This window comes from Monomorium pharaonis, chromosome 3 (assembly GCF_013373865.1).
Source record: "Monomorium pharaonis isolate MP-MQ-018 chromosome 3, ASM1337386v2, whole genome shotgun sequence".
Classification (NCBI taxonomy): Eukaryota; Metazoa; Arthropoda; class Insecta; order Hymenoptera; family Formicidae; genus Monomorium; species Monomorium pharaonis.
Window position 1 is genome coordinate 10,432,489 of NC_050469.1, and position 20,708 is coordinate 10,453,196.

General features: G+C 37.5%; 1 protein-coding gene across 1 annotated transcript in view; it reads right to left on the reverse strand.

The window, feature by feature from the left end:
- The window catches only part of LOC105837767 (ecdysone-induced protein 74EF), a 183,147-nt gene extending 168,184 nt beyond the window's left edge, over positions 1–14,963 (reverse strand). The window contains exon 1 of the mRNA XM_036284005.1: positions 14,073–14,963. The gene's annotated coding sequence lies outside the window, so the exon portion shown is untranslated. The remainder of the gene's footprint in view (positions 1–14,072) is intronic.
- Between the last annotated feature and the right edge of the window lie 5,745 nt (positions 14,964–20,708).

The following is a 20,708-nucleotide window of genomic DNA, read 5'->3' on the forward strand; positions in this document are numbered from 1 at the left end:
AGACCGTCTCGGAATTAGGAAATTCTCATGGTTACGCAGCGCGACGCTATCAACTCGTTATCACATATCGCTAATAATACGATGCGTCTGTGAACGTTAGATTAAAGGGTAATTAATGATCGTTTGTAGTCACGCCGACGGGCATGACGTATGACGCGATTCGCTGCTTTTTACCAGACTTGATGTCTAATGCGCATTGCCGTTCGAAGAACGGCTTTTGTCTAAAAGGGACGTTTAAAATAAAAAAGTGTCAGTTTAAACTATTTCCAGATGAAAAAATAACATGATGCTTATATTAAAAAAACATTTATCTTTTAGAGTAATGTAGAAAATTAAAAACAAAGTAGCTACGTTCTATTCACTTGTCTCTATGCGTGTAAATATTTTAAAATTCAAGATTTTAATGATTAATCTGTTAATAATGAAACTTGAAAATAACTGCTCTTTGTCTAATTAATGTTTATATTATTACGTAAATTATTTTCGTAACGTAGGTTGCAACTACACACATGTCAATACTACATAAAAAAAATGTATATACTTTAAGAGTGTAAATCATCACATGGACTCACTTCATAGTTTTTACGTAAAAACCACTCAGATGTAATTTAGAAAATTATTTCCGCTCCGTCCTATATTAGTTATAATAGTTGTCACTCATCGCCGTCTAATGCTTGATCCGCCGCAGACTGAATTCTTATCTGTATATTGCCACATCATCACCAAGGCGGAATATCTTTGTTACAAGGAGTCAAGTAAACCAATACCAATCTGCTGAATGATGTTTATTCCCAATAATTCTGTCACTGGTGAATATCTCAGCAAAATCATTCTTCACAACCACCCATCAATCAATATTTTATTACAAAATTAATATTTAACTTATTCGTGTATCATAACCTTTCAAATTATAATTTATTGCCTACATAAATTTATCGCATATGCGATTTCGCGCGCAAGCACGAGCGTACCTACGCGACGTAGAACTTAGGGCTAAGGGTAAAATAAGTGGTGGCACTCAATGTTTGGCCGGACAGACCGTCTCGGCGCTATTAATGCAATGCTCGCTGCACAGGTGGCCGACGTGATTGCCACGGATGGCGGAGCGGATTCGCGAGACTTTCTAACGAAAGTGCAAGTGTTTTCTTTCTTTCTCAACCGGCTGCCGCGATTGCTGCGTAACCGTCCTCGTCTCGCGACTTTCGCGCGTTTTCCGCGGTTTCCCGCCGAGGTCGTCGAACGCTTCCGGCTTGTTTCTCGGCCGCGCTTCTATTTTCGCGATCACGCTGCACGTTTTTACGTGTCGATAATTCAATCTCACGGCTCTCAAAAATTCTATTGTAAAGATCTATTGTAGGATAGAAAAAGCTTAACGAGAAATTTACAATTTGTTTTAATAAAGAAAATAATCTTTAGAAATTTGCAATTCTTTAAATGCTAAAATTCTCTAAAATAAAATCCATTTTAAAGTAAATAAAGTTTTCATTATCTATTTTCTGAATCTTGATTCACTAAAAGCTTTACGTTTTTTAATTACCGGGAATTCTAACGTCTTAGAATTTTGCGAAGAAATTACAAAGTGCAAAGGATAAAAAAAAATAGCTTAAGAGTTACATGCTCTGGCAAAAAGAGTCAAACCTCTTCTCGAGATCCTTACGCATTCGGAGGACACACGAGGGGCATTACATCCATTCGGTTTAGGAAGTCCCTCTGATCGACCTTCGCGCGGTGACTAGAGGAACGAAGATTTCTCTAAGATCCAAATCGAAAAGAACACAAAAGCGAATGCCCGCGGCGTTCAACCAAGGCCCAAGTCGACTTCGCCGTGACATAAATATTCGGGGGCCCCCTTTGAGGGAGCAAGGGGGGGGGGAGGAGGGAAAGACCGCTCTCGGCGGTCGAAAGAGCTGAACTTGAGAACGCGTGAAAAAGGGAAGAGAAGGGAAAGACGGGAGAAATACTCATATAATCGTACGGTGGCAATGTGCGACCCTGAGAGAGCGAATTCACCGTCATCCTCGAGAGGCGAGACACTTCCTTTCGTCTATTTTTAAGAGCACATCGTCAGCATGCTCCTCGCGCTTGTCCGAACACGGAGTATAATCCGTCACTCTCGTCGGTGATGTAATCGATCCAAAGACGCAACTGCTACTAACGTAAGCGAGAATTTTTACTTGATATATTATCTATAGTAATTACAAAGATAATTTTCATGTTCAAAGTAAGAATTGGCTGAGATGAAAATTTCTACTAGTTTACATCTATGCTTTTGTAGCTTCCATCTGTGATGTATTTTAAAATCCACACGTGCACAATCTCATTCGCTATTTATAAAAAAAACAATAATTTTGTTAATAAAATTTGTCAACTCGACTGCCTGGCAAATCCGTTTATTAGATACACAACGTTTTAAAGAATTAAAATTTACTTAAATTATATGTTAAATTATAATTCAAGTATTAACTTTAACTTTTATCATTATTATTATCTCTTTTTGTTGGGTTTATCTACTTTGACAAAACTCATTTGCTAACAAAAAATATAAAATCAATAAAAAAAAATATACATAACATGTGAATATAGATCCAAAAAATTGAGAAAGTTTTATTATCTACAAACAGATGTTAGACTTCTATTTTTAATGGTTACTTTTATTTACAAATATAAACATTTAAATTAGCGCGACCGCGTATGCATATTCTATATGTCAATAATAAAAACTTGCAAATGACTGCAATGAATTTGATCGTTACTTTCGCGCGAGAGATTCATGGTCCAACATAAAAAAGTGATATGATCATTTTTTCCGACATAAAAATACATGCAATTTAACTTCGTCGTTGAACTTACAGGTTGTAAATTTGTAATTCACATTTGACTATTTGAAATAGCCTAATGTCCTTCGGAGGCAATGTTTTATTACGTACACAATGAAACATCTTCTCATTCAAAACAGTTACAAAGTGCAATAAAGTTTATAATAAAACTCAATACTTCAGTACACATTTTTTTTACGAAAACAAATAGAAACACAGTTTTCAAAACTGCCAAGTATGTTTTAAGTTTACGTTTAACGTCATTAACCATGAACAATTAAACTGACAAGTTTACTAAAAAATATCTCCGTTTAAAAATAAGCACTACAAAATCTAAATCTAAATACGTTGGCAGAAGAACTCGTCTACAGCTTATTTGTTTATAAAACTAATAAGCTATCTCCGCAAAGAAGAAATACGCACAAAATGACATTAGATCCTCCCAAAAATTCTCTTCGTTTCAAGGCATATCAGATGTTTGATCTACCTGTCACGTTCGAACTCTCGGTCCCTGATGTATTAGGATTTGCGGTAATCGAACGCGGCGAGCGTTTCTTTATTGCTCTCTCGTCGTTCCGCGCGACGTGACATACGGAGCTGACGCATAGAGAATCGTGCGACCTGATAGTGCAGTTTACGCTTGTATTAAACCCACGGCACGCCCGAACCACATGTACTTAAGCGCACACGACTGCACTAGCGAAGCGTTTCATCGCGCGTCACCGCGAGCGAGACGCAAACTTTCACTGGGAACGTGCATTCGTCTCTCCTCTCTCCGTTAACTCTGCCATAAATTTGGTAACTTCCACGCCTCCCTCATGCCCCCGATCTCCTTTGTGTGATCCAGTAATTATTTATATGTGTCGTGCAACAATATACACCGATATATATATAGGTAAATAAGCAATAAAAGCTTACGATTTAACGTAGATAAAAAAAAGCGTTATATAAAGGAAAAAAGTAATAGAAGTCATATCTCTTTGATCTCAAAGGTAAAACTTTGAAGAAATATTTTATCTACTTGAAAAATCTGCAACACGTGTGATGCATTTTTTTCATAGATAGAAGCTACGTATCGAAAGTAAAAAGAGGTAGCTTTGTAATGACACACGAGTCGTGAGGTGCACGCTTTTGCGTGCAAAACTTGATCGTACTCTCCCTTTTCACCTGGCCAAGTGACAAGACTCTGATGCTATCGGGGGAGAAACGTAGTAGATCCGGCAATATGCTATAGCTTTGGTGATTAAGAACCAATGAAAAGTCGTTATCGCGTCACGGATAAACGAAGTCGTAAACGTGATAACTTGGCTGGATTCTAATAGTTCATACACGCCTCACCCATAAACTCTTTTATAAGAAATGCAAATATATGTGCACTAACAACCGTTAGTGCGTCATACAGAAAGACATTTATATTATAAGTAAAATTCTAATAATCTTGTAACTATTATTGTATTATTGTAATATATTATAATATATTGTCCGTATTTACATTTGAAAATTTACCACAGCATATCTGATTATGATCAGACATTCTGTAAAAATTACTTTTGTTCAGAAATCACTTACGTATGTATATATTCAAAATGTAATAATTCACTTCAAGATTTCTGCTGAAACATGTATGAAAAGAACATACTGTTAATAAACGGCGAAAGCTTTCTATGCTACGCGTAACTTTAATCGATTCTTCAACGGCGAGCGCGAGATAAGTCGTAACGATTCGATGTTCCGTGCGAGGATATCTAAATATAACTAGCAAATGATAAAAATAACATGGAATCTAGCAAATAGTAAAACGATATTAAGTATTATTACTATACACGGGTATGACTACTGTATTGCTTTAAATTTCTGTTCAAACACATCTTAAATCTTCTGAAACACTGTTTCATGCAAAAAAGATTTCACTTAATTTTATATTTTAATTTTATAATTAAAGAAACTCTTATTTATAAAAAACATTTATGGTTGTAATTTCTACATCGCTAGCGCCAAACACACGAGAAATATAATTCAAAGCATAATGTTTTCTTTAATTATAAAACAAATGTTATAAGAAGCACTTTATGTTAAATTCAAATAACTTTTACTTTTTTCAGAGATTTTCTGGATAACACAAAGTCTTATGACCGCCACGTTGATGTCAAAATTTATAACCAACTACGCAATAGTCTCATATGTATGGGCAAACAATATGCGTACTGCAAGTTTATCGATATTATTTAGTAAACACGAATGTATAATTTAGAGCCGTCCAATTTACGCTTACATCAGCAATGCGTACTTTATTTTCCAATTATCGCAAAAATATACATACAATTTTGTCATTTAATGATTACAGCATAACCGGAAATTATTTGACAATTTTTAAACAGAATAATATCGTGAAATTCTAGCTAATATTCTATACTTAATCATCGCAAATTTTTCCATATAGATTATGAATACTTCGTCCAAACACAAGTATTAATAAAAGAGTGTTAATAAAAAACAATATATTCTTTTCAAAAATAAAAATTTATCGTGTTAAAAATAAATTGTATTCCATGATTAACGTATAATAGAAAAAAACAAATATATTTAAAAAAATATAAGTAGCGTCTGTTTATTTGTCATAAATAATCAAAATTTACTTTCCAATTTATTACGAAAAAAAATCGTTTTTATTTCGTTCCTTTTGTCGAATAAACACACTTTAATTTGCAGAGAAAAAAAATTGCTTCCATAACAAAAAAAGTCAGATCTTTCTTTCTTTACATACGGCATAAAAGAAGCATTAAAATATTTCTATTAAATCCTACCATATAAAGTTTTTAGCCAATTCACGGTTCATTATCGGGAAAGTTTGAACGCAGCATTATCGTAGAATGACGTCGAACGTTAAATTATATTTCGCTGAAGTCGAACGTTCTCCAGGCGTGCACGCCGATTAGTGACAGGATCGATTACATGATCTTGAGTAAACGGCGACCGGGCGAAGAAAAAGAAACGAGGGACGAAGACCGAGAGCGAAAGAAAGAGAATCCCGCACTCTCACTTTTTACCTTCCGAAAACCGAAAGCCGAAAGCGTCAGATTCTCTCTCTCTCTCTCTCTCTCTCCTTTCGAGAGACGTCGAGCCCGCGACCTACCTGGTTCGGTGTTAACGTACGTATAGTAGGCCAGTGTCAGGCAACGGCATCACTTTGGTTATTAGCGTCGCGGGATTTCGGTGAGTCAGAAAAAGTGTGACATTCGGGCGCGGGGCCACTGGCCAGTAATCGGGCCAATGTTAAAAGTCCGGGACTTCTAGTGTCGATTGCCTAACGCTGCTGGTATATACGACAATACACAGAAAGACAGAAATGCGCGCGCATGTGTGTGTGTGTTTGTGTGTGTGTGTGTGTGTATAAAAGAGAGAGAGAAAAGGTAAAACAGTTTTGGCTCATGTTATCCTTGCATATACATAACGATGCGCACGACCTTAGAAGAAAAATGAATTGTAAATACCACTCTCAGAGTATTCGATCGAATACTTATACATTCCTCACGTATGTGATTAATAGTTAAAAGTCTGTTCGAGTCATCTGGATAAACAAGACGAAGGGAAATACAAGCATTTTTCATATCTCTTATAATACATTTCATATATTGCTAAATACTTTTTTCGCATAAAAGAAATGCAAATGTAATTTATCACGTTCACTTCCAGTACCATGTTGTTATTTTCTTTTCAGTCTGCGTTTGCGTTCTTTAAATTATCCAATTTTTATTTTACAATTTTTTAATTCAAAAGTCTTCAAAATTCTTATTCATATAAAATAATAAAAAAAGATAATACATAGTAGAATTTTTTAACAAATGCATTTTTAAATATTATAAAATTATACATATATTATAACTACTAAACTATTTTTAAGTAAAGGTGAAAATAAGTAAAAAAAAAGACTATGTACGTATAATAATTATGTATGATTTTTGAAGAGGATATAAAATATTTGACATATCATAAAAAAACATTTATGATGTATTCAGAGAAATCTGCTGACTCAATTTCAATCTGAAAGATCGTTCGCAGAAAAAAATGTAAACGAGGTGATTTCAACCTTAAAGACAAATCATGCTCTGTGGATGGTCTTCTATTGACAATGACAACGTGTAACTTAGTAAATACAAACTCGCGAATTTCGACAAAAGCAGTTGTGGATAAATTAAACGTCAAAATGTCATAAATTAACAGAGCGACATTTAAAAAAACGTAAAGATGTTTACAACACATCTATTGAAAAATCTTCATCAAAACTGTTATACTCTCTCTCTCTCTCTCACACACACACACACATTCAATATTTTTATTATTAAAATTAATATCTATTCTCTCTCGATATCACAGTATAATTTCAATCTTAACACCGCGTCGCGTACTTTTTAGTAAAGAACTTCATTAATCCCATCACTTTCCATTTCTCTACTGCCTTTCACAAAATTTTTATATATTTCATTTGTGAACGCTTTACATTCGTATCGCGATTACACACACAGAAAACGCTTGTTCATAGTATAATTTTCGCCGGACACATATCTCGTTAAGCGCGGAAGGGTTAAGATCCTCGTGGGAGGACATGAGGAAAAATAGGAAGTCGAGGAGAGGAGGATACTTCAAATTTCCCCCGCGGCGCAACGCCGGTCAGAACTTGCGCTACTCTCTCATGCTTGCATCGCGAGGAGGCAAGCGAACGTTCATTCGCTCTTAATGTCCGTGCCTGGTGACCCGTGGTGCAAACTAAACCCACCGGAGAAAGTTGCCGGATACTTTCTCGTAGCTCGTAGCTCGCTCTTTGCGCGCCAACCGATGCAATCGTTTATAAGCGGAGCCCCCGCATACGACCCGACCGTTCACGAACGCAACGCGAAGAGGCAATAATTATCCATCGATTCGGATTACGGTCGTTTATAAATCGGTCGTTCTTCTTCTGGACGATTCGATAATAGAGAACGCAGCGCGTTCGTTTGTTTTTTTTTTTTTTTTTTTTCTTTGCCCGCAGCGTCGACGAACCACACGCGCGTTCACCGAACGGGACGTGAGAATGGAACACGAGCATTTTGCAAAAAGATCGATTCATTCTTGGCGCGTCCGGTCCCTCTCGAGCGCGAGGCATTCAAGCTCCTCGCGCCGCGGACCGGCGACTTGATTTACTCGTCCGAGGGAACGAACTCCTCATGCCCGCTCTCTCGCGAAGGTAGGCAGTCAGATACAGCCGGGCACCACTGAGCTCTATGTATAACCGTGCTATTATGCTCTCGCACAGGTTACGCATCGGGCGGCTAACCTCGTCGTAGGAAAATCTCACGGAGTCCTCCTACGCTCGTTCGTTAACTATTCATGCTTCGCGGATAGCCCGCGCTCGACCGTGATAAATCAGAGGTTACACAGCGGAGGAAAAAAAAAAAGAGGATTCAATGTAGCGTTTAGCGACTCTTAAGTTCTCGCATATTATTTCGAGATTCGACATGGACATCCCGTGTATCTAAATCCGGACCAAGCAAAGAGCAAACATGAACGAATTATTTTTCCGCAATAAATACATAAAAAATTTTTGATAATAAATACCAAATGAATTGAATAAAATAATGTCAATTAAATATTTGGTTAATTTTTATCAAAAATAAATATTAAAAAATTACTAAATTTGGTTATACTTGCTGTATCAAATTCCTATTTTAAAATATGAATGTTTATAAACCGCAAGTACAAACAAAAATTTATTAAAAACAAAAAAATCTCTTTTCAGCCATCCTTCGAGTCATCAAAAAAGAAAAACTTATTATATATTTTCATGTATGTTTATCATGAATATTCTCTTCAGTTCATTCTCATTCGTTTGGTCCAGCTTAACGTGCGTTATAAAATAAACACGCTGAGTATTTCATTGCCTCATATTAATTTCAACGAATGAGTTATTTTTACGTACTTTATACGTTACAGATAAAATCAATTTCGATTAAAAACGTTTTTCATTTTAAAAACAATATTAAATAATTTATATGATAGTTCAAGTTTTGTATTATCTATCGATTAGAAAATATTACTTTATAGTATATCTAACTAACCCATGCATAAGAAAACAAAGTTAACTGAGCAATAAAAGTCAATATCATCTTAATTTCAAAAACTGATGACAAATAACAGATTAGTAGTAACGCAATTACGGACTTGACCACGTAAATTGCAGTAGTTGATGACCGACTTTGATTGCTTATGATTTGAAAGCTATTGTAACTTCGTACAAAGATTTTCGATTTTAATTAATATGTTGTTTACATTAACGCGAAATTTACAAGAATGAAACACGTGAAATTCACGTATCGAAAAAGATGTAGCAAAAAAATGACATCGTTGTCAATGATAGGACAATGAGTGCCGCGCAGAAGGCAATGGAAAAAAAAGGCGCTTCGAGAATCGAGATTTTCGAAAAGCATGCGACCTCGCGGGCGCATCCAACCGTGACGTCGCTTTCGTGTAGCGAAGCCCGTGTGACGTCATTCATTCGATGACGTGTGGTCAACCGCGGTCAATGCACCAAGCCGGCGTTTCTTGCAGGGCACTATAATGCTCGGTTCACTGGCTCCGACGTCGTGTGCGTTCGTTCACGTACACGGGGGCCGCGCGCCGCGGTGCACGTGCGCACGTTACATCGCAAAATACCGGGTGTCCGTAAGGTATGCTTTTTGCTCGCGTTGAGAAAACTCGCGAGACTCTCCGAGATTTCGCCTGAGCGTTTTATCCTCGAGTCGCCGTCCTTGCATTATCGGCTACCGCGATTTTAGATTTCAATCAATTTCCAAAACGTATTATTAAGATACTGCGATGAGTGACACTGTTAAGAGCAAAGTTCTACAAATATGCAATATAATAATAAATTGCAAGTGTTAGATTTGTACTATCAAACAAATTTCGATTGCTTTGAAAATTGTATTGCATAAATATCTTTCTTGTATCTTACACACTTACATTTATTTATTTTATTACGTAAGAAGGTAATATTTTCGCAAATTGTTTCTTATATTATAGAAATACATAATCTAATAAATTATATGAAATAATGTAATAAATAAAGGTCTCTATAATAATCTTGATATTCTTCTTATATTTACGAGATAGGCAGGATTTAAAGACTTTACCTTACAATTAGTACTAAAGTATTAAATCAACGACCGGATCGTTAAGCCTCTCGTATTTTCTCGGTCAGGATGTTCTTATATCGGGAAAGTCTACCCACGCCCATCCTCCGCACCTCCGCAAGGATGTAGGTGCAGGTCGACTAGTAGTAAGTAGCGCGAATTATCAGACAAGTAGAAAAGCCTGCTACTCGGTCGGCTATAGTCTAGTAATCAATGATACATACGTACACGTGCACGCAACCGATCAATTGTTTATATAAAAGAAAAGCGCGTACTCAGATTATCGATGACGGAGAATATAAAGCGCTCGCACTACTAATTGATAATTTTCTAAAATTACGAGATACGCGAAAGAAACTGCTTCCCGACACGCGGAATTAATAGTTTCACTGCTGTTGTTAACGGTTTTGCTTTGTGGGTATAGAACCAATTGACGTGCTTCATAAATCAACGAAATGTTCTGCTATTAATCAATTTTGTATTATTTAATTAAGAGAGATAATGAATTGCAACCGGTAAAATGATACGTTATACACTCGCGTAAGAGCTACTTATGCGAAAAGAGAAACATTTATTTAAAAAATGCTTCTACTTTAAAATTACAAATAAAAATTTGTATATATTGATAGATGTAATGCTAACAAATTTAAGAAGAGAGAAAGATAAATAAAAATCTCTTAATTTAATTTTTCCAGACTAGTAATAATATTTTCTTATAATTATCTTGTATAACTATATTCAATTTTATCTTATATTTTTTTATATTTTCTATGACAAACTTACAAAAATTCAATTAAATCTAATTGCATGAGATTCGTTGTATCAATTAATATTATATATCATATATACTGTCAGATATATTCAATTGCTTTTTATAAAAGAAAATAATTTATTCAAGTATTTACAAATTTAGCTGAATGCAATAGATACATATAAAAAAATAACTATAGACCGTCAAAACAATTATGACGACTAAGCGTGATAAGCAATGCTGCAAAAAATTTGATATTTTTGTTTCTCTTTTCTTTCTATGTACTAAAATCAAATTATCATATTAATGTCGGTATATTATATATACGAAAAAATATGCATATTAAATATCGCGGAGTAGAATTTCGAAAGAAAGTTCCGATAAAAAAAAAGTAGTTCACTGCATTAAAAAATTTCATTTCGAATTGGCTTGATAATCATCTTTCCTTAAAACTTTCAAGATTTCATTACGATGAAAGAAACGCATTTCCATCCTCGCTATTAAAAAAAAAAAATAAATAAAAAATAAACATAGACGTGTATCTAGAAAGTATGTGCAGCGGTCATCAAAGCAGATGCAACTCCGTTGCGTAAGACCGGCGCAAAAGAAAGAATTACGGGGCATTAATCCGTAAGAATGCCCACGCGAGAACATTAAGATTTTTATAATCGTAACGCAGGTAATCTGATCAACGATAATCTTGCGCCGTCCAACGTATTATGAATCGTAGTATTCAAGACAAATTTCGCATACACATCATGCAAGGAATATGCATTTTATAAGCTTATAAAGTTGAACACATCTCCGTTGACGCGACGAGCTATCGTCGTTTTCTTTTCTTCTGCACCTCGCTTTTATTTATTTATTTATTTATTTTTTTTTTTTCAAACGACCGTGCATACGGGCTCGCGTGTGGAAAGTCGAAAACGGGAGAGGAAAGGAGAGAAGGACCCGGACTTGAGCCGCGTACGTACGAGCCATAGGTAGGCCGCGGGCAGCGTGGACAACAAGCGAGTCGAGTTGAGAGGCGCGGACGGGCGGTCAGAGACCCCGCAGGGCCGGCGCAAACAGCGAGTACGGTATTACCCGCTCGCTCGCTCTCTATCGCGAACCCTGGACCCAACAATGATGCGACAGTCCTCCCTGCAATCGCGGCGCCTTTTATCCGCAGCAAAGTGGAAAAATCTCGCCCTCGCCCCACACTCGCTCCTTTTTTTTCGAAGTCGAGCCTTTTTCTCCTCTTCTTCTCTTCTCTCTCTCTCTCTCTCTCTCTTTCTTTTTATCCCTTTCTCTCTCACCTCTGTCACTCACGTAGGTCCCGTCACGTTACGTTTGTGCAATGTTTGGAAGAAACAAATGGAATGTAAATTAAAAAAAAGTAGCACAGTCGGAATGTCAGTCGAGCGATAAGACGTTGCCGTTCCATTCTTATCGAATTTTTACGATATCTCTAAATCGCATCACGAAAAAGTTTTACATATAATATTCTTTTATAAAAAGACAATTGGCGCGACATCGGCGCGAGATGTGCGAAAGAGTTGCGCGGCGCCCGACACTTCCGCGAAGCCTCACGGGACACGTGCTCCTATTGTACAATGCATTTGTGAAACTATCTTTTTTCTCCAATCAGCCGCACGACTTCCTCGACGAAGTCGTCTACTCTCGCGATGGCGAATCCGTCGCAATTATCCGTCGTAATCTATATGTTAATTATATAGCGCGTCGACCGTGGAAAACAGTCGCGCGAGATACGAGATTACGTCCGATGCTTTCACGTGATGAACTTCGCAGCTGGGAGCTGCTTGCAGCAAGGGACCTCACAGCCGCGGCACGTACTTTTTCGCGAGGCGCACAGCTCTACGATCCGCCGCCGCGCGCCGGGCGGGACTTTCTCCGTGTTGTTCACGCGAGATGCGTTCTCCGAGTTATGATTTCCGCGGTGCTCCGTAAATATCGCGACGGCGGCGCGCGGCGTGCATTTGGAGCACGCGCTCAGCCGCGGCGGAATCGGCTTCAATTTCGGCGACCGCTCCTCCCGAGGACTTTCTCCCGCGCCGCGCGCGATAACTCAAGCGCGGACGATTAAACGGCTAACGCTAACGTTACAAAGCGAGGCGCCGCTAATCACGCGACGCTGTATATAGCGGCAGCTGTCCTACGCGTGTCGAAAGAAGAAAAAAAAAAAGGATTGTAAATCGCGGAAAACAGGGAGACGCTCGAACGCGCGCTAAGTGGATTTCCGAGAATATACGGCAATAAGTTGACGGTAAAAAAAAAACAAAGATTAACTGAAGAGAAAAACAAAAAAATGTTACGACGAGACGGAAGATATGTCGAATGGAAGTTAATAACTACGGCGCTATAGCTAATACCATCTTTGTGGTGTAAATTGTATTACTTAAATATAAAAATTGTATACTATATGTATATTATCTGTGTGTATATTAATAATATAAGATATCGTCAGTTTAATCTAGATGTAACCAGCAGTTTTAATTTGAATCAAAGAATTAAACAAAAATTTATAATAATCTCAAAAATATAATTTGTTGGTGTAATCATCGGTATACCAATTACAAAGCACATATGTTGTACATAAAATTGCAAAGGGTGAGACAATTTAGGAAACTCGGAATGCTCGGATTTATTGAGACCCTACATGATGAATACATTCGCAGAATCAATGCGATGTTTTGCTTGTGCTAGGATTGAAATGTATACCTTCATAAATAATATTGACGATCCGGCACGCGTGCAGATAATTGCGAGATAAAATCGCGGAGGGATTGAAATCGAATATTTTATAGCGAGGAAACGCCATCTCGAGAGTTCGCGAGGAGCGGCGCGGCGCGACGCGGCGCGCCGCCAAAAATTCGGGTCGTCGCTTGCTTTTTCTGCAACTTTCGGCCAAAACTTTCGACTGGGCGCTGACGTCCTCTAGTCGGTCTGGATCCGCGAGGGTCAACGATCCCTCCTCTTCGCCCCGATTTCACCGGTTAGGTCGCCTAAAAGCGCGACGGCGCGCGCACGCGACTTTTTGGCCCGTTCCTCGACGCATAACGTCGGCGATTTTTGAATTACCGCAAAAACCGTAAGTAAAAGACGAAACCCAACACCGCCTTCCTCCTTCCCCTCCTACTCTCCATCGCCGCTCTCCTCGAGTGAAGAGGAGTGACGGGGAGGGGGACGCGAGTGTACGATCCACACCTCTCGGTAACACTATCCACTATTCTCGCGCGCAGTGCGAGAGAGAGGAAAAAGGGGAGAACCGCGGAATCGGCCAAATCCCCCTTTTCTCATTTCACAGAGGTGAAAAACACTATTAGGAAAGTTGACACTCACCGTTCGACGACGCGCCTCCGTGACATCTGGACGACGCTCCGCTTCGGAAGAGGGCTCCTCTTGACGCCGAAATGACGGGTGTCGATGGACGCGCACGTAGCCGGGTCCGGCGACGTGATCGGTGGGAAGGCGAAGCCGCAACTCCCGAATCGCAATTCACTTCAAGTCACCACCGACTGAAATGCACCCACACACTGTTGTTTACTTCCCGCCGCCTCGATATTCCGGCCGTATATTCCGCTCGGTGCCTCCTCGTCAGTCCTCGTGCGTCCACTGCCGAAGAAGACGAAGGGCCACGCGACACGCGCCGAGAGCGGTGGCGGGGTGAAGGGTCGCGGTAAGGTCGACCTCGCCGAGACCCGATAACGACGACGACGACGTCGATGATGGCGACAGTTTCGGGCGGGCGCTGTTCGCGAGTCTTCGCCACGCCGGCACGTGGTCACCACGTAAACGCGAAACCGCGTACCGTATTCCACCGAACGTGTCTGCGGATGACCGAGCGTGGAACGGGCGAGAGTCCGTGCGCGCGTCTCGCGTGTCTGTAATCGCGCGTCCGACTGAACGGTCGAACAGTCCCGGAGTAGTCTCCTCGCCGGTCTTCTCGCTCTTCCTGCTCGCGCGCCTTCCGTCGCGCGCACGCCGACCAATCGCCGCTCTCCGTCGCGCCCGCGCGACAGGGCATGCCGCTCTCGTTTCTCGTGCGCCGCCGCACGAGACGGCGAGTTCGTCTCTCTCTCTCTCTCTCTCCCTCTCTCTCTCCCTCTCTTTCGCTCTCTCGCTCTCGCTAATGCTTGCTGCGACCTCTCGTCGTTTTCTTCTCTCTCTGTCTCTTCTGTCTTTTTCACTGTATTGTCTCTTACTTCAATTTCACATGCGATAAATGCCAACGGGAGCATCTCTTAGGTATATTTCGATTTTAAAATATTAAAAAGCCACACGCGATATCGATGCGTCGTGTCGTGGAACGTCATGCTGGCCGGAACGGAGCAAGAGGATTTCTGCGACAGAAAATTAGAAAAGTGCGAATTAATTGATAAGTAGAGAAAGGTGGTCGATATAACACTTTATTTTTATATATTATATTTTTCTTTAAACCTAAAAATAAAACTTTAGAAACAAAAATACAAATTCGGAAATGTCTATTATTACAAACTAAATATAAGAATATATATCATGTAAAACTAAATATTAGAGACTAAATACTTTTTATAATATCGTTTCGAATTTTATAATAATCAAATTTTTCATAAGATAAGGAAAAATGAGCGTCTGACAAAATAAACCGATATAATGAATATTAACGCTGCATTTTCCTATCTCTTTTACATGAGTCATCTGTATTATATAAAATAAGTAAATGTATATGAGAATTCTTCAAAGTATTTCACTTTGACGTACAATTTTTCTTCGACTTATACAAATATTCTATACTGCTGCAAGATGTAACATGCAACACGACAGTATGTAAAGATTAGATTAGGTTACTTTTCAATTTCTTGCGCAATAGCATAAAATATTTGTATAAAACAAATAAAAAATTTTACACACACACATTGAAGTAAAAGATCTCGTATACATTCACTCGTATTTTATACAACTCACTCGTATTAGGTGAAAATCATGATATGGAAAATGCAGTATATGTTATGTTTATCATAGTGTTGTATTTTTACTCTATATGGTTTTTATCTATCTTATAGTATGTCTTATTGAGGCATACTTACTCAAAAATTTGTTTTATTTTTGCCTCCGTCTTTTAAATACTTAAATGCGATGTGTTTGTAAATACAGAATATATATGTATATATATATTAAGACTAAAATCTTTAATAGCTTTAAAATTGTGTTTTAGTTTCAAATTTAAATACTATTCAAAATTAAAATATTTTTAATATTTAAAATACTCAAGTAATTTATAAGTATTTCAAAATACGGAGATAAATATAAAATATTTTACTGTCTCTATTTTAAAGTTAAATCTGTTTATTAAAAAAAACTTTCTAGTGCAAATCTGCCAATTCACACTGAATTTTATTTAATAATACATATATACGCGCGCGCGCTTGTGTGTGTGGGGAGGGAGGGAAGAAAGAAAAATAAAAATAATTATTTTTAAATACTATAAAACGTAAAATATACTAATATTACTAATACTAAATAATAATATAACTAATAATATAACTGTAATATACTGTTAACAACATAATTTCCAGAAGAAAATCGTGACTATTATTTTCGCATTTAAAGTATTTATTTTTAACCGATTTCACTAGCGGATCCTGACATCGATAATGGGGGAGATAAATAAAATTTTTCGATGGACATCGTATATCGGACAGTTTGAACACAGTGAATCCTAATATGTATAAGAATTTAATTCACAGGTACCCGCGTTAATCAGCCTGCATCATTTTGCTTAAATTTTTATTTTTTGAAAGGAGGGTTAAGTCCCCTAGAATCCGCCGGTAGCTGATTTCATATAGAAAGCCACGGATATATAAATTATAAACTTTTTTCACTTCTCTCATTATCTAAGACGTTTTCTATCAGTATTACTAAAAAATAACAGTGTTTCTAAAAAATAAGATGTTTTAGAAAACCTGTATCGATATTGGCCACTTTCCTTTATGCAAAAAATGAAAGTACATAGAATTTATTTTGTTAAGTCATTATTGTTTATAAAATATCATCATTAACGATTTAACTCTTAAAGCTAACTGTCATATAAATGTTTCATACAACCGGTTATAAAAAAAATATAATTTATTCTTTTATTACAGGATTGTAATCCAAATGCATAAAGCATTTAACGAATCCGAAAATTCCAAGTACATACATACATCATTGCATGCCACGCTCTGATCTCTTCATCTCGCTACCCCCCCTCTCTCTTTCTTTCTTTTTCTCTCTCTCGCTCGCTCGCTCGCTCGTGTTTTTCTTTTTTCACTCACGCCCGTCTACTTTTTCCTACTTTCTTCACCTGCGAACTTACATAACCGCCGGCCGTTTCATTGAAATACTGTTACGCGTTTTCAAGTCCGTCGCCTGACTCGAAATGCAGTTATCCAATCCGATTTATTTTTCGATCGTCCCACGTGACCTTCTTTTTCTCTCTATCCCTTACCACAATGCAGATTTAATGTTTTTTCGCATTCGTCATCTTTCTCTTCTCGTTCCCCCGAGGCGCAGCATCCTTCTTCATTTCTCAAGAGATCGATCCTCCCCATTCTTTCCTCCGCCTGCACACGCCTTCTTCTTCCCTTCTCTTTCTGCCTCGGACTCCTCCTTTCTCTTCTCTCATCCTCTTTGGTCATCCGCCCTTCTCTGCTCCGCGCGCACCCGTCGTTCCGTTTCTTCCTCTTCGCTCTTTCAACTTTCTTCCATCTTTCGCGACGTCTTCTCACCGCGACGGGTTATGCAAGATGATTATATTTCCCCGAATCATAATAATTTGCCCGCGACGCCCTTTTTGTAACTGATACTTTTATCATGGGCATTTAATTTCCATTTTTAATAGAGAACGTTCGTCGTGTACGCGTCTATTATGAAATACCATGCGTGAAGTACACGCTTCTTGTGAAATATCACTCAGGGCTTAATAAACGCAGTTTATCCTCAGCCCCTCGGCCCCTCGTTCCCTCGCTCTCTCGCGCCTTCGGCGAGCAACATTCTCGTCGTTGCCGCCGTCGCGAGAGCTCCGACCAGGATTTATTATCTCTTACGTCGCGCAGCATCTTTTGAGGCAGGTTAGGGCGCTTAACTCGGCATTAGCGGTCGAGAGATCTGCCCCCCTTTCCTCTCCTCTCCCCCGAGGCCGGTATAACCGCCATTCTATGAGAGAGAAATCGGTCCGGCGTGGCGATTGATTTCCACGTGGCGTGATAAATCAACGATCGGACTTTAATGTGTAAACGGTCGCCTCGTTTTGCCAGGTTTTTTTCTTCTTCTACATGGAATGCTCGAAAAATCAAATTTGTACGCGGAGTATATTTACGCCATTAATATCGCAATATATCTTTCAAAAATGCAACAAATATTTGCTATACATTTGCAACGTTAACTTAAAGCAGCAAGCGAGAAGTTTTCTAAAGCTATACAAAAAAAAAAACGATTTTGAATTATTTAAAATTTTAACTAAAAAGAGAGATACAGATTTTGAAAATATTTTTATTAGACCATCAAAATGAGTATTTTGATATAATTATATAAGAGCTAAAGCATAATAATATTGTTGCAAAAATTTTTGATATTCTGGCAACCGATAGCATAATTATGCATAATTATTTTAATAAAAAAATTTTTTATATAGAAATATGTAGCTAAATTTGTAACTATGTAAAAATAAATACTTTAGTCAAAACTGTTTTTTGTGTAAGTATATGTATAATAATTAAAAAACAGAAAGAATTAAAAATATTTGTATGGAACATTTACACGAAAATTTTTAATAAGAATTATTATTGGAATCACAGTAGAGATCAGTATTCTTTCACTTTTTATATCACATTAATTGTCAGCGATCTCTTTTTCTCCATGTGCCGTTTCGCTTTTCTGCCAGAGAAACTCGAGCGCAGCGAATGCAAAGAAGGGTATCGCCCGAAGACCTTGGATAAAGAACTCGGATCGACCTGCATGTAGGCCAGTAGGTCAAGTTGACATTAGCTCAGTGAATCACGTAGCAACCATCAAGAAACCCTCTCTTCCCACGTGCACTTCAAATAGCGAGGACCCCTAAACTTCAGACGTGTTTCATTCGAAGACAAAATAATTGATTAATCTTGGCTGACAAATACGCGTAAATTAATGACTGTTCTTTATTTTTACAAACTGTTATCAAATCAGAGCAAAACTTTTAGAATTGTTCTAAAATATCCTTGATCATTATCTTCATGATGCTATTTCCTTCGGGAAATCTCGTCGCTCACAAAAATTTTTTCTTGAAGACATTTAGATTAAGATATTTCATCAATTATCTGCATCAGTTCTGATCAAAAAGGCTATAAATATTCTTTCTTAAATCTTAATAAAATCTCACATTAAGCGAAGGTTGCTCGCGAAGGCATGTAAGAGATTAGAAGAAGAGGGCTTAAAATGTCTGCTCAAAAGAAAGCCATAATCTACCGACGAATTGTTCGGGAATTGTGATACGATCGGATAATTCTACGCGGACGATTCCGTCTACCTAAACGCCAAGATTTATGCGTCTACTACGACCGGTATTAATTCATAAATCCAGATGGTATTACCATCCGCAAAACTCGTGATTCATAAATCTCGGGATTTATGCGCGCGTTCTGCACGCTTAGACACTTTGTGCGTGCGTAACTGTCTTTGAAAACGTAACATCATCCGAGGCAAATTGCAGAATTCTAACCCTGCATGAACGTAGCTAGAAAAAATTCATGATTCTCCATTTCCTCGCCGAGAATGTAAATTTACTTCAGAACAGCAAAAGGTATTTCAATACTCGTAAATTAACATTTCTTTGATACTAGAAGCGGTAATGATAGATCTCGAGTGAAGAGAAAGTTATCAAAAATAAATTTTAAAAATTCGTACCTTTTACTGTTCTAAAGTACATTGTTTTTCCGAGCAACGTTAAACATAAATCTGTTTTAAAATATTACATAAATCTAATTTAAAAAGAATAAAATATAAAAGGAATTTAAATTTATCTGTGCGTGTATAACACAGTGCTTTTATTAAATAATGATAAATTTTGGTGCACACTCTATTTCTATCAGTTCAGATTTTAATTATATATACAAGCTCGAATAAAACAGAAAAAATGTACAAATTTATGGACTTCTGTATTTTGAAACCTATTATATTTACAATATCATATTTGAAAAATGAATACTCGAAAAGTAAATATTTGAAATAATTATTTAATTAGCACATTAGAATAGTTTCCGAAATAATAAAAAAATTTTCAGAAGTCTGTAAATACGCGGAAAGATAATCCCGATCGAGAACAAAATTACAATGGCCTTCCAGCCTCTTTGGAAAATGTCTTTACTTTTCTCGTTGCTTACAATTTCCAGGAAATCCACGATAAGACAATATCAGAGATAGAAATTAACATATAATCATACATTCATGGAATTATTCAAATCATTAAAAATCAATTACAAAGTTGCCTGAAACAAAATCTTAGATAATGAAGAAAGTTTCGATTAATGTATTTATAAATATTTAAGATACGGTAGATTATTAGTGAGCAAATAAAGTTACACATCTAAACGATCAGTAAGTTGTTTCTAATATAATAATTTAATTTTATTATATTTATTAATCGATTTATTATTCGATATTCTCTTTGTATCATTGATCCATCTTCATTATTTAAGACAATGCAAATATAATAATAAACAAGATAATAAGTAATACACAAGTCAATTAAATAAAGCAATCAACTTTGATTGCATTGTGTTTAGGATATACAGAAATGCGTATCTGCGCGATGCGATCACGCTGAATTATCTGAATTACCGGCGCAAGACTTTATCGCGCGTTGGCACGAGCACGCCGAACATAGTAGATCGATATCGCGCAACGTGAACGATTTAATACGCAAACGCGAATGACGCGCGTTTAATTGCGCCGATGACGACGACTCCACGAAATTCCTAT